Here is an 11,002-nt window from a genome sequence, read left to right on the forward strand (position 1 = left end):
TCCTTATTACAAAGAGCCATTTAACAGGCATGGCTACATATGATAAAAGGAAAGAAGAAATTTTGAAAGCCTGATTTCAGCATCTGTGACTTTTTTCACTCTGATTGCAACTGCCACATGGTTCCTCTGAAACAAAAGTTAATGCTCTTAAGCAACTGTACATTACAGAAAGGGAAATACATTAGCTAAGAAATCACATTAAATTTGCTTCCAGGACATCCCCTTGAGTCTCTACAACAGGATGAAACAGAATAAATCCATCAATAAAGAACCTAAATAAATGTAACTTAAATTGGTATTTCTTAAAACACTATTATTGTATTAATATGTAAATTCAGTAAAAATATTTAGACCAGGACCTCACTGAGGAATGTAAATATATATAGAAATATTTATTGAAGAATGCAAGAATAAAGCTATATACGGTATCCAGTGTCATAGCTAAAGTGAATGATCTCCATCTTTATGGGTTATGTTTTTTGTACCTCAGTTGTCTCCATAGTTTTCAAGCAGCTATGTATAATGTTCTGCCTGCTGGGACTCTTCAAATAAGTTTTAGCAGCTCTTTAAATGAAATCACTAAGATATGAAGAACTGGTTTATGGAAGAGACACGATTATGTTGAATGGCTATATCAATAAATTTCTTAAAAGATCAGAACTCTTTCAGGTGTGAAATTACAAAGAGACACATTCTCATTTAACTGGAAGATACGTTTGTTGACCAATGGATTGCTAAGAAGGCTTTAATCATATATCTCCAATACAGCATGGCAGAATCCTACAGACCTTAATGCAGAACTAAATTACACTGACCTCATTGGTACAGAGTTCAAGAATCTCTAACAATATCTTTCACTGAACAAGCCAAAGATGGTCTTTCCTTTCATTAAGGCTACAATCCTAAAATAAGGTAAACATGTGAATAGAAAAAACTCATTTTATATAAAGAGAAAAATTTCAAGAACCTGGGAGGGGGAAAAAATAGTGGCACCTAATTATTTTTTCTACTGCTGTGGTGTTTTAGCACTATTATACCATACAAAACTAGATTTATGAGTAAGCCTAATCCTTTCACATAGGTTTCATAATATTGTACAAGAATAAACCAAACTTTGTCAATTAATATTAAGTATGTACGTCAGACACTCAGGTAATTTATTTTAACAATGTATACTTAGTTCTGTTTGTCCCTTTATATGATTTGATAATATAGTTTAAGCATCTCCAACACGCGCCGTGCGCGGATTCTCGGCCGGAGGCCTCCGCCCACCGGGAGCGCTCGCGGACCCGAGATGTGCTTGGGCTCGGCGCAGACCGGCGCAGCTCCTCAGCGGCCCCTGGGCATCGGAAGTGCGGCTCTATGGTAGGAGGGCAATCACGTGGCGGCCGTTCTTCCGGTGCGCCATGGCTCGCTCAGCGGGTGGTTTGTCGTTCTGGAGGAACCGCTTTGGCGACTTCGTGACGATCCCGGGCAGGCGTCGCCCGATGAAGACAAAACTGCCTATGGTGCTCGCCGACCGCGTCTCGAACCGGCAGCTGAAGCTCGGAGGTAGGCGAGGGCGAGCGGCGCCCAACTTTCCCCGCGCGCAAACCCGCCTGTCCTATTTCATCTCGCGTGTCCAGCCCGGGCGCCTGGCTTGTGGTGGTCAGTCAAGCTAACCGTTTTCGAGGTCCAGCGGCTGTAATTGCTATAATGCCTGGAAAAGGGGGAAACCGCCAGGAAGGAGGAGGCGGCGGCGGCAAGTCACTTGCTTTCGTGCCTGGAACATTACACGGAGTCCGGATCATCTCTACTTTACCTGAGTTTCTGTGGGCTTGGTGAAGGGCGTATGATTAACAAGTATATGTATTTGAATAGAATTATCCGTATATGGCGTTATGTCTCGACCTCAACAACCTTTAAGGTGCGTGGACTTCCATAATTCCCTGGTATAGGCCACAGAGGGAAGCTTAGGAAACAGATACATCTGGCATTTGTGTATCCCATGTACATATGTACTGACATCTTACATGTACCCGTTCACACAGCTTTTACCGATTCTGTGTGGCCACTGTTGAGTTTTCCAAATATGCTGGCAAATTGGGTGTAGCACTTTTACTGCATCGTCTTTTAAGATTTTGAATAGCTCAGCTGGAATACTGTCACCTCCACTAGCTTTGTTGTTGCTCAGCTTTTCTAAGGCCCACTTCACTTCACATTCTAGGATGTCTGGCTCGAGGTCAGTGACCACCTCATTGTGATTATCAGGGACGTTAAGCTCATTCTTGTATAGTTCTTCTGTGTAATTTTGCCACCTCTTCTTAATCTCTTCCGCCTCTGTTAGGTCCCTACCGTTTTGGTCCTTTATCATGCCCATTTTTGCATTAAACGTTCCCTTCATCTCTCCAGTTTTCTTGAAAAGATCTCTGGTCCTCCCTATTCGATTGTTTTTTCTATTTCTTTGCACTGTTCATTTAAGAAGGCATTCTTATCTCTTCTAGCTATTCTCTGGAATTCTGCATTTAATTGGGCGTATCTTTCTTTTTCTCCCTTGCCTTTCGCTTCCCTCCTTTCCTCAGCTATTTGCAAAGCTTCCTCAGACAACCATTTTGCTTTCTTGAATTTCTTTTCTTTGGGATGGTTTTGGTTGCTACCTGTTGTACAATGTTGCGAACCTCTGTCCATAGTTCTTCAGACACTCTGTCTATCAGATCTAATTCCTTAAATCTATTTGTCACTTCTACTGTATACTCAACAGGGATATGATTTAATTCATACCTGAGTGGCCTAGTGCTTTTCCCTACTTTCTTCAGTTTAAGCCTAAACTTTGCAATAAGAAGCTCATGGTCTGAGCCACAGTCAGCTCCTGGTCTTGTTTTTACTGACTGTATACTGCTTCTCCATCTTTGGCTGCAGAGGACATAGTCAATCTGATTTCTCTGTTGACGGTGATGTCCATGTGTAGAGCCGTCTCTTGGGTTGTTGGAAAAGAGTGTTTGCTATGACCATCGTATTCTCTTGACAAAATTCTATCAGCCTGTGCCCTGCTTCATTTTGTACTCCAAGGCCAAACTTGCCTGTTATTCCAGTTATCTTTTGGCTTCCTACTTTAGCATTCCAATCCCCCATGATGATAAGGACATCATTTTTGGGTGTTAGTTCTATAAGGTGCTGTAGAGCTTCATAGAACCGGTCAATTTCATCCTCTTCAGCATTGGTGGTTGGGGCATAGACGTGGACTACTGTGGTATTGAATGGTTTGCCTTGGATTCGAACTGAGATCATTCTGTCATTTTGAGGATTGTATCCCAGTATTGCTTTTCCTACTCTTTTATTGACTATGAAGGCTACTCCATTTCTTCTGAGGGATTCTTGCCCGCAGTAGTATACCTGATGGTCATCTGAATTAAATTCACCCATTCCTGTCCATTTTAGTTCGCTAATACCTAAGATGTCGATGTTCAGTCTTGTCATCTCTTGTTTGACCACGTCCAGCTTTCCTTGATTCATGGATCTTACATTCCAGGTTCCTATGGAGAAAAAATCTTTACAGCATCGGACTTTCCTTTCACCACCAGACACATCCAAAGCTGAGCGTCCTTTTGGCTTTGGCCCAGTCGCTTCATTCTTTCTGGTGCTACTAATACTAGCCCTCTGCTGTTCCCCAGTAGCATATTGGACGCCTTCCGACCTGAGGGGCTCATCTTCCAGCGTCATATCGTATTGCCTTTTAGTACTGTCCATAGGGTTTTCATGGCAAAGATACTGGAGTGGGTTGCCATTTCCTTATCCAGTGGATCACGTTTTGTCAGAACTCTGCTATGACCTTTCCGTCTTGGGTGGCCCTGCACGGCATAGCTCATAGTTTCATTGAATTACGCAAGCCCCTTCGCCATGACAAGGCTGTAATCCATGAAGGGGAACAAAGGATATATAACAAAGTATTGAGATGAACTTTTGTTATTGACCAAATATTTATTTTCCACCATAATTTGCAAATAAATTCATTAGAAATCCTACAATGTGATTTCCTGGATTCTTTCCCCCCATTTTGTCTCTCATAGTTGAGGTATACCTATGATGAAAATTACAGGCCTCTCATCTTTTTAAGTGGGAGAACTTGCACAATTGGTGGCTGACTACAGTTTTTTGTCCCACTGTATATGTGCTTCCTTGTTTTGTGTTTGTTTTGCAGTAGATTTGTAGAAGCTGTAAAATACTCCTGGATAATGGGAGTTTCTTTCTTTTACAGAGGCAAGCTGTGTTACAGAGATGGCATTGATGATGGCTTGTTGGAAGGCGAATGAATTCAGTGACAGTGTTTGTGCTAAGGAGATTAATACATTCTTTCAATGTGCAGCAAAAGCACAAGTAATTGCATTTTATTTTTTCCAATGTTTTCCATTGTGTAATGCCTTAAAATCACCAATTGTTTTAATTGCATAGTATTTTATTTAAAATTTATTTAATATGCTTTCATCTAATTAAAACAAGCAGCAATGATAATTTAGCAAATATAAGCAGAGACCATTGATGTTTCAAGGTGCTCATACTAGTGTATGAAATCCTAAATGAATTGCTTCTGAAATAATTTAAAATACTTGTCAGCCAGGGGAAGTAGCCAACGGTGATGCTGCTGAATTGCATTATACTGCCATTTACATTATTAAAATGAAAAATTAGGTAACTTCACTACCAATATTGTCACTTTGTCATTGAGAGAAGAGTCTGCTTTAACTCTTTGATATCCTCACTCTATGAACCACTTGAAAAATAAGAACTGTAAACTATTTTGAGCTCAGAACAACCCTGGGAGGTGTACAGTATTTTAGAAATATTTCTGTGTTGGTTCAGCTTGGAAATTACTTAATTGGGAATGCTTATTTTGACCTCTGAACAGGGCCATGATGAGACCACACTGATGTTCGAACATCCCAATTTAAGCATGAAACTTTTAAAAAAATCTTCTAAATTTTATTATTTTTTGAACCTCTATTGATTTCTGCCATCTTTTTTTAGGATCAAAATGTTATAAATTATGTCCCTTGACATGGGAAAAGAATAGCACAGAGGCAAAATGCTCAATACTCAAACAGCTAACTTTATTGCTAGTAAAGCAGAATAAAAATGGAGGAAGCATATGCCTAATTGCTTAACCATTGTTATAAAACAGTCGCATTCCCATGGTTCATTAAATCATAAAATTGTAAGTAGTCACGAGGCTTTGTAAAAAAGGAAACATTTAAAGAAAAATAATTGTTTAAATGGTCCATACATTACATATTTGCTTCTCATTGTTTTCCTTGTGGTTATAGAAAGTATGAGCTAGCTGCATCAAATCAAAATAGCTTATGTTGAACATATCTTAAAAGTCATATTGCCAATTCTGTTTTTTCAGTTACATTTATTTGTAGAAAATATATTCTTAAAAAACAACTAGCAGGATAAGACCAAACTAGTCACAAAGTGTGATCAAAATAATATATTTTTCTCATATTCCTAGGAATACATTTTAAAAATTCAACTACTCTGCATTTGTCTTAAAGTTAATTGTTATAGTTAGTTTGAGGAATAAATGGGGAAGAACAGACTTTTGACAATACCAGTTCCATTTGCCAAAACTGACTCTAGTCATTTAGAGCAGGGCTTTTCAACCAGTGGTACGGGTACCACCTGTGGTACATTGACACCTGGCAGGTGGTACTCAACCATCCTAGAAAAGTGGTAGTGGGGGAGGGAAATGGCAGCACTGCACAAGCCTGAGCGAGAGATGGCTGGAGATGCAGGGTTGTCAGGGCTCAGCGGAAGTGCCAGGGTCAGAGCTTCTGTGGGGCTGTCAGTGCTCAGTGGAAGAGCCAGGATCAGCACCAGGCTCCAGCTGGAATGTTGCAGCATCTCCAGAGTCTTGTGATTTACATTCAGATGCTTGGCAACTGATTCATATTTATGATGGTCACAGTGTCCCAGGGTCATGTGAAGTGACCAAAACTGCTGCAGCCACCCAGCAGACGGGGGAAATAAAAACCAAACACCCACCCCACCACACCCCTGCTGCCAATCCTCAATAGAAATGTTCACAACAATGAAAACCTCAGACAGGAGGAAGAGCACCGCCAGGTTGCCAGGCAGGTGTGTTGCTCGCCTGTGGCTTGGGGGGCACTTTTTTCAGTGCCATTGTAACTACGAACAGTCATTAAGTGAGCTGTTGTAAGTCAAGGACTACCTGTACTTCATCGCTTTTTTCTTTTCTTTTTTTTTGGTCATCAAGTTTTTGACACCTTGCTAGGTGACTGGTGGTACTCGGATGTTGCCATATCCTAAAAGTGATAAGGTTGAAAAGCCCTGATTTAGAGATTGGGGTCCATAACATTGGAAAAATCACTGAGAATTTGCATTGCAGTTCAATAACTGCATAAAATTATTTGTGCTCTTTTTCAGACCAAGAAAAAGGAGATAAGTCCAGAAGAATCTTCAGGAACTCTCAATTCACAACAAGTCAACAAATTACTTGGACGATACCCAAATATTACACATTATTATTAACAAAAATCGTTTCTGAAAATATCTGGTTATTAAAACCTGACATTAGATCATCGTTGGAAAACTCCCCCCAGCCTTGCTTGTTAAAACTGAGGAGAAATAATCTTTAGAATTATTTCTAAATAATTATTTTAGACTTTGTCTAAAAAGCTTACATTTTCTCTGATGTGAAGATTCTTCAAACATAAAAGTTCTTTATGATTGTACAGTTATTGTCATGTTGAGTCTTGCATGAAATAAAATCTTATAATGAAACATGCTACATACATACTAAAATTTAAATAAGTAGTTTTTCGTGTATAGTCAAGTTCTTGCTAATGGAGCAAGTTTCTCTCTTAAACCTGGCTAAAACAGTTGTTCTGGCCTACTAGATGAAGATTAGTAGGTCTGCTTATCCATGATAGTCTCTCCTCTCTCTTCTGGAACTTTCTTGGGAGCAGCACTTTTCTAAAACATGGTTGTCTCTTCGTTTTTCTCAGAGAGAATGTGACAGTCAGTTGAACCCAGTCCCCAAGGAGCTTTCACTTGAAAGTACTCTTAACTAGGAGCTCTTTGAAGTCCTGCTTCCAAAAACTACCCATTGCTGTCGTATGAGTGCCTTGACATTTATGGGATGAGGCTTTGAGAACAGAGGTACTTTGACTCCCTAATAATATCCAGAGGGACACGGTGGCTCAGTGGGTTAGGACGCTGAGCTTGTCGATCAAGTGGTTGGCAGTTTGGCGGGTCAAATCCCGAGTGCCGTGTAACAGTGAGCACCTGTTACTCGTCCCAGCTTCTGCCAACCTAGCAGTTCGAAAGCACGTAAAAATGCAAGTAGCAAAATAGGGACCACTACGGTGGGAAGGTAACAGCGTTCTGTGCTCCTTTGGCATCTAGTCATGCCGGCCACATGACCATGGAGATGTCCTCGGACAAGCGCTGGCTCTTCAGCTTTGAAACGGAGATGAGCTTAGAGCTTAGATGGACTTCCAATTAGAGTTGGAAACGACACATGTGCGGAGGAACCTTTACCTTTTTTTTAAATAATATCCAGATCTTAAGATCTTTACATTGTATCCTAGTACCTATTCCAAGCCAAATGCATGTTTACTATAATAGGCATCTCATGATCTGTGTGTCATGGTAGAAAGTGGTGAGTACTGGCCACAATAATATTACTTTTTACCAAATTAAACACAGTGGAGAATTGTCCAAATGAGATAATCCAGATAGTCTAGCTTTATTTCTTTGTTTTGGACATTAGGAAAAAAGGCTTGTAGGACTCCAGATGTCTCTCTTTTGAGGGAAGATCAAGAAAACTGCTGTCAGAAATGGAGATGAAGCTTGGTAGACCTCTGATCTATGGTTGCAAAAAAGAAGTGCTCAATGAGGCCAAAAGTGGTAGGTTAGAGCCAGGTTGGGTCCCATGGTCTGTTTTCACTAAGAAAATAAACTATGTAAGACTACTCTAGAAGGGGGGAAAAAATCTCTCATGATTTTTTTTCCACTTCTACGGGTATGTTTTTTTCTTGTAATACATATTTTCATATATATTTATTTTACCATTTCAAATAATAAAAATACTGCAAAGTTCTAAAGAGAATAGTATACAATAAAAAAAAATGGTAATAATAGTTGAAAAGTCTAACATTTTGCCTTTTAAAAAACGTGTGTAGAAACAAAAGGAAAGAATACACAAGAGCATATTGTACATTGTAAAATCTCAAGCACTGCAATAAATCTTGATCATAGGTAGTAAATATTGGTCTGTGTTCATTTGGTCAGTAGAATTGGTCAGCCTTTCATAGGCACAGAGCAAATAGGTGTCATCAACCCTTGATTGTAAATCATGATGCTATCCTCGTATGAGAAAATAAATTTTGCTATACAGTATATTCAATTTTGGTGTTGGCAAAGACGAGAATAGTGTGGGTAGCCATGGATCAGGGAAAAAAAACCCAGATTTCTCATGCAAGGCACAAATGACAAGGCTCGAATTGTTCTACATTGGACACATTATGCAAAGACTCTTATGCTGGGAAAGTTAGAAAGAAAGAGGATGAGCAGAAGCAAGGTTACAGTAGCAATGAGTGCACCATTGGGAGAATTGAAAGAACAGGGATGGATCATCATGGAGAAAATCTGAGGTTGAAAATGACTTGGTGACACATAATTAGTCTATACACTATATTCAATAAATCCAAAACTCAGATATTGGTAAATGGCAGCATTTGAAATAGGATTTACTCTCATATCCAGAGTTGGACAAAGACACAGTTCCAGCCACAGCCTCCATTTGTCTAGCCTCAGAGATATGAATATTCCCCTTTCTCTTAAGTTATGGTCCTTCCTGGAGCAGGCCGACTCTTAATATCTCATGCCCTCTACTTCAAGGCTTAATAGTGTGTTGTTGTGGATAACAACACCTTTGCAATTCTATGCAAATATGTTGCTCATTCAGCCTGGTGAACAACCAATGAGAGTGGAAAATATTAGAAGCTCTTAAGCTCTGACATTACCTATCATTAGCTTGATTTAGCATCCCCTTTGCTGTTTCTTAGTATCTGGAGAATAGAGTGACTTCCATGTTCACACAATCATTGAGATTACAATCCTAGGCATACAGAATTCACATTTACAAAGCCAGAAGCCCCTCTTCTCCACTTGACAGAAACATCCACATGTTATCTGAAACATATACTGGATGTATTTGGGAAGGAGCCTCTCAGCAATTTTGTGGCTGTAAAATAAATGTTTTCCTGAGATTCACATTCCAGTAAAAGTGGAGCAGTGGGCTAATGCCTCCTTAAGTAACACCAGCTGCCTGCAATTAGTGCAGGTTCGAGTCCCACCAGGCTCAAGGTTGACTCAGCCTTCCATCCTTCCGAGGTAGGTAAAATGAGGACCCAGATTGTTGGAGGCAATTAAGCTGACTTTGTAATAATGCCGCTTGGTGTGTGTGTGTGTGTGAAAGCCCTAATAAGCAGGCATATACAGTACATAGAATGAAGGCTACTGCTAAGCTTGTAAGCCGCCCTGAGTCTTCGGAGAAGGGCGGGATATAAATGGAATTAAAATAAAAAAAATAAAAAAAATGTATCCTATTTCCAAAGGATTTTGCTGTTAACTGTTGGCAAAAAGACTTAATTGTCCCCTTGTCATTATCCACAAGTATATATCTTTTTGTTTAAAAAAAGGAATGTTCTTGGCTATAGATCATTTTAACTCTGTAATGAATAGGAATCATCTCTTTCCCCCATTTTCAAATTCATAGAATGGCTACAGAAAGCAAACATTTTTGCCAAGTTGCTCCTCAAAGGAGATATAACCTGATTTCTAAGGTAGCAGGCACAAGCATTTAACTTCCTTTGAAACCCATTATGGATATTCTTAAGACCCAGTTTTAATGCAGTGTATAAAATATATTTTTCATAACTGGCAGGAATTTTTTTAATTAGGCTAATTTATTAATTTACTCTGAATTAATGATCTAAATTAAAATTTTCCCCTGCTAGCCATGAAAAATATGATTCATGCTAAATCATAAAGGTAAAGGTTCCCCCGCACATGCGTGCTAGTCGTTTCCGACTCTAGGGGCCGGTGCTCATCTCTGTTTCAAAGCCGAAGAGCCAACGTTTGTCCGAGGACGTCTCCGTGGTTATGTGGCAAGCATGACTAGACGCCAAAGGCGCACGGAACACTGTTACCTTCCCACCGTAGTGGTCCCTATTTTTCTACTTGCATTTTTACGTGCTTTCGAACTGCTAGGTTGGCAGAAGCTGGGATGAGTAACAGGCGCTCACTCTGTTACGCGGCACTCGGGATTCGACCCGCCAAACTGCCAATCTTCTAATCAACAAGCTCAGCGTCCTAACCCACTGAGCCACCGCGTCCCTTTATTTGAATTATCTATGCTTGAATTAACAGCTATCTTGAGGGAGATTTTCTCTAAGGCAACCAGGATATCTCAAGTCTCTTATAAAAGCTGGATTTGTTTTGCAATGAGTCACTGACTAATCCAGCTTGGAAGGCAGAGATCTATGAGAATTGGGCCTCTTAGGAAGAATAGATGAGCTAAAAGGCTGAATAGTGACAAAAAAAAGAAGTGCAGAAGAAGCTGGAAAAGAATTTTGCTTTCTTTAGTCCCTCACACAAAGCAGACTCGGGAGCTCAGTTGCACTCTATCATTTTTTGTTGGAGGAGGAAAAGCTAAAGCAACAAAGACTAAGTAAGACAAGTACGCCTTTAATCGGGCTGCTGTGAGTTTTGTTCCTTGCATGAAAATGACAGGAGCCTCTGAGCCCCTATGAAAGTGAAGGGAGGGGAATAGCAGCACAGGAGGCCAGTCAGAGACAGCAGCGAAAAGTGCCAGCATGAAGAATCAGCTCTCGGACAGCGGAAGGATGGTGCTCCCCCAAGTGTTCCTCTCACTGCTGTGGTTTGAATCTGGGCAGGTAGGAGATGGAGCTTTCATTTGCCAGCAATCATTTAGCTGTTT

General features: G+C 40.2%; 1 long non-coding RNA gene across 1 annotated transcript; it reads left to right on the forward strand.

Moving 5' to 3' along the window:
• Window positions 1–497: 497 nt before the first annotated feature.
• LOC310640943 lies at window positions 498–8,264 on the forward strand. Its single transcript, XR_014492631.1, has 4 exons — window positions 498–912; window positions 1,216–1,551; window positions 4,235–4,353; window positions 6,421–8,264. It is a non-coding gene; the product is annotated as an uncharacterized lncRNA (long non-coding RNA).
• Window positions 8,265–11,002: the final 2,738 nt, after the last annotated feature.

Source organism: Vipera ursinii (assembly GCF_947247035.1).
Source record: "Vipera ursinii genome assembly, chromosome: 5".
In the NCBI taxonomy this organism is placed as follows: Eukaryota; Metazoa; Chordata; class Lepidosauria; order Squamata; family Viperidae; genus Vipera; species Vipera ursinii.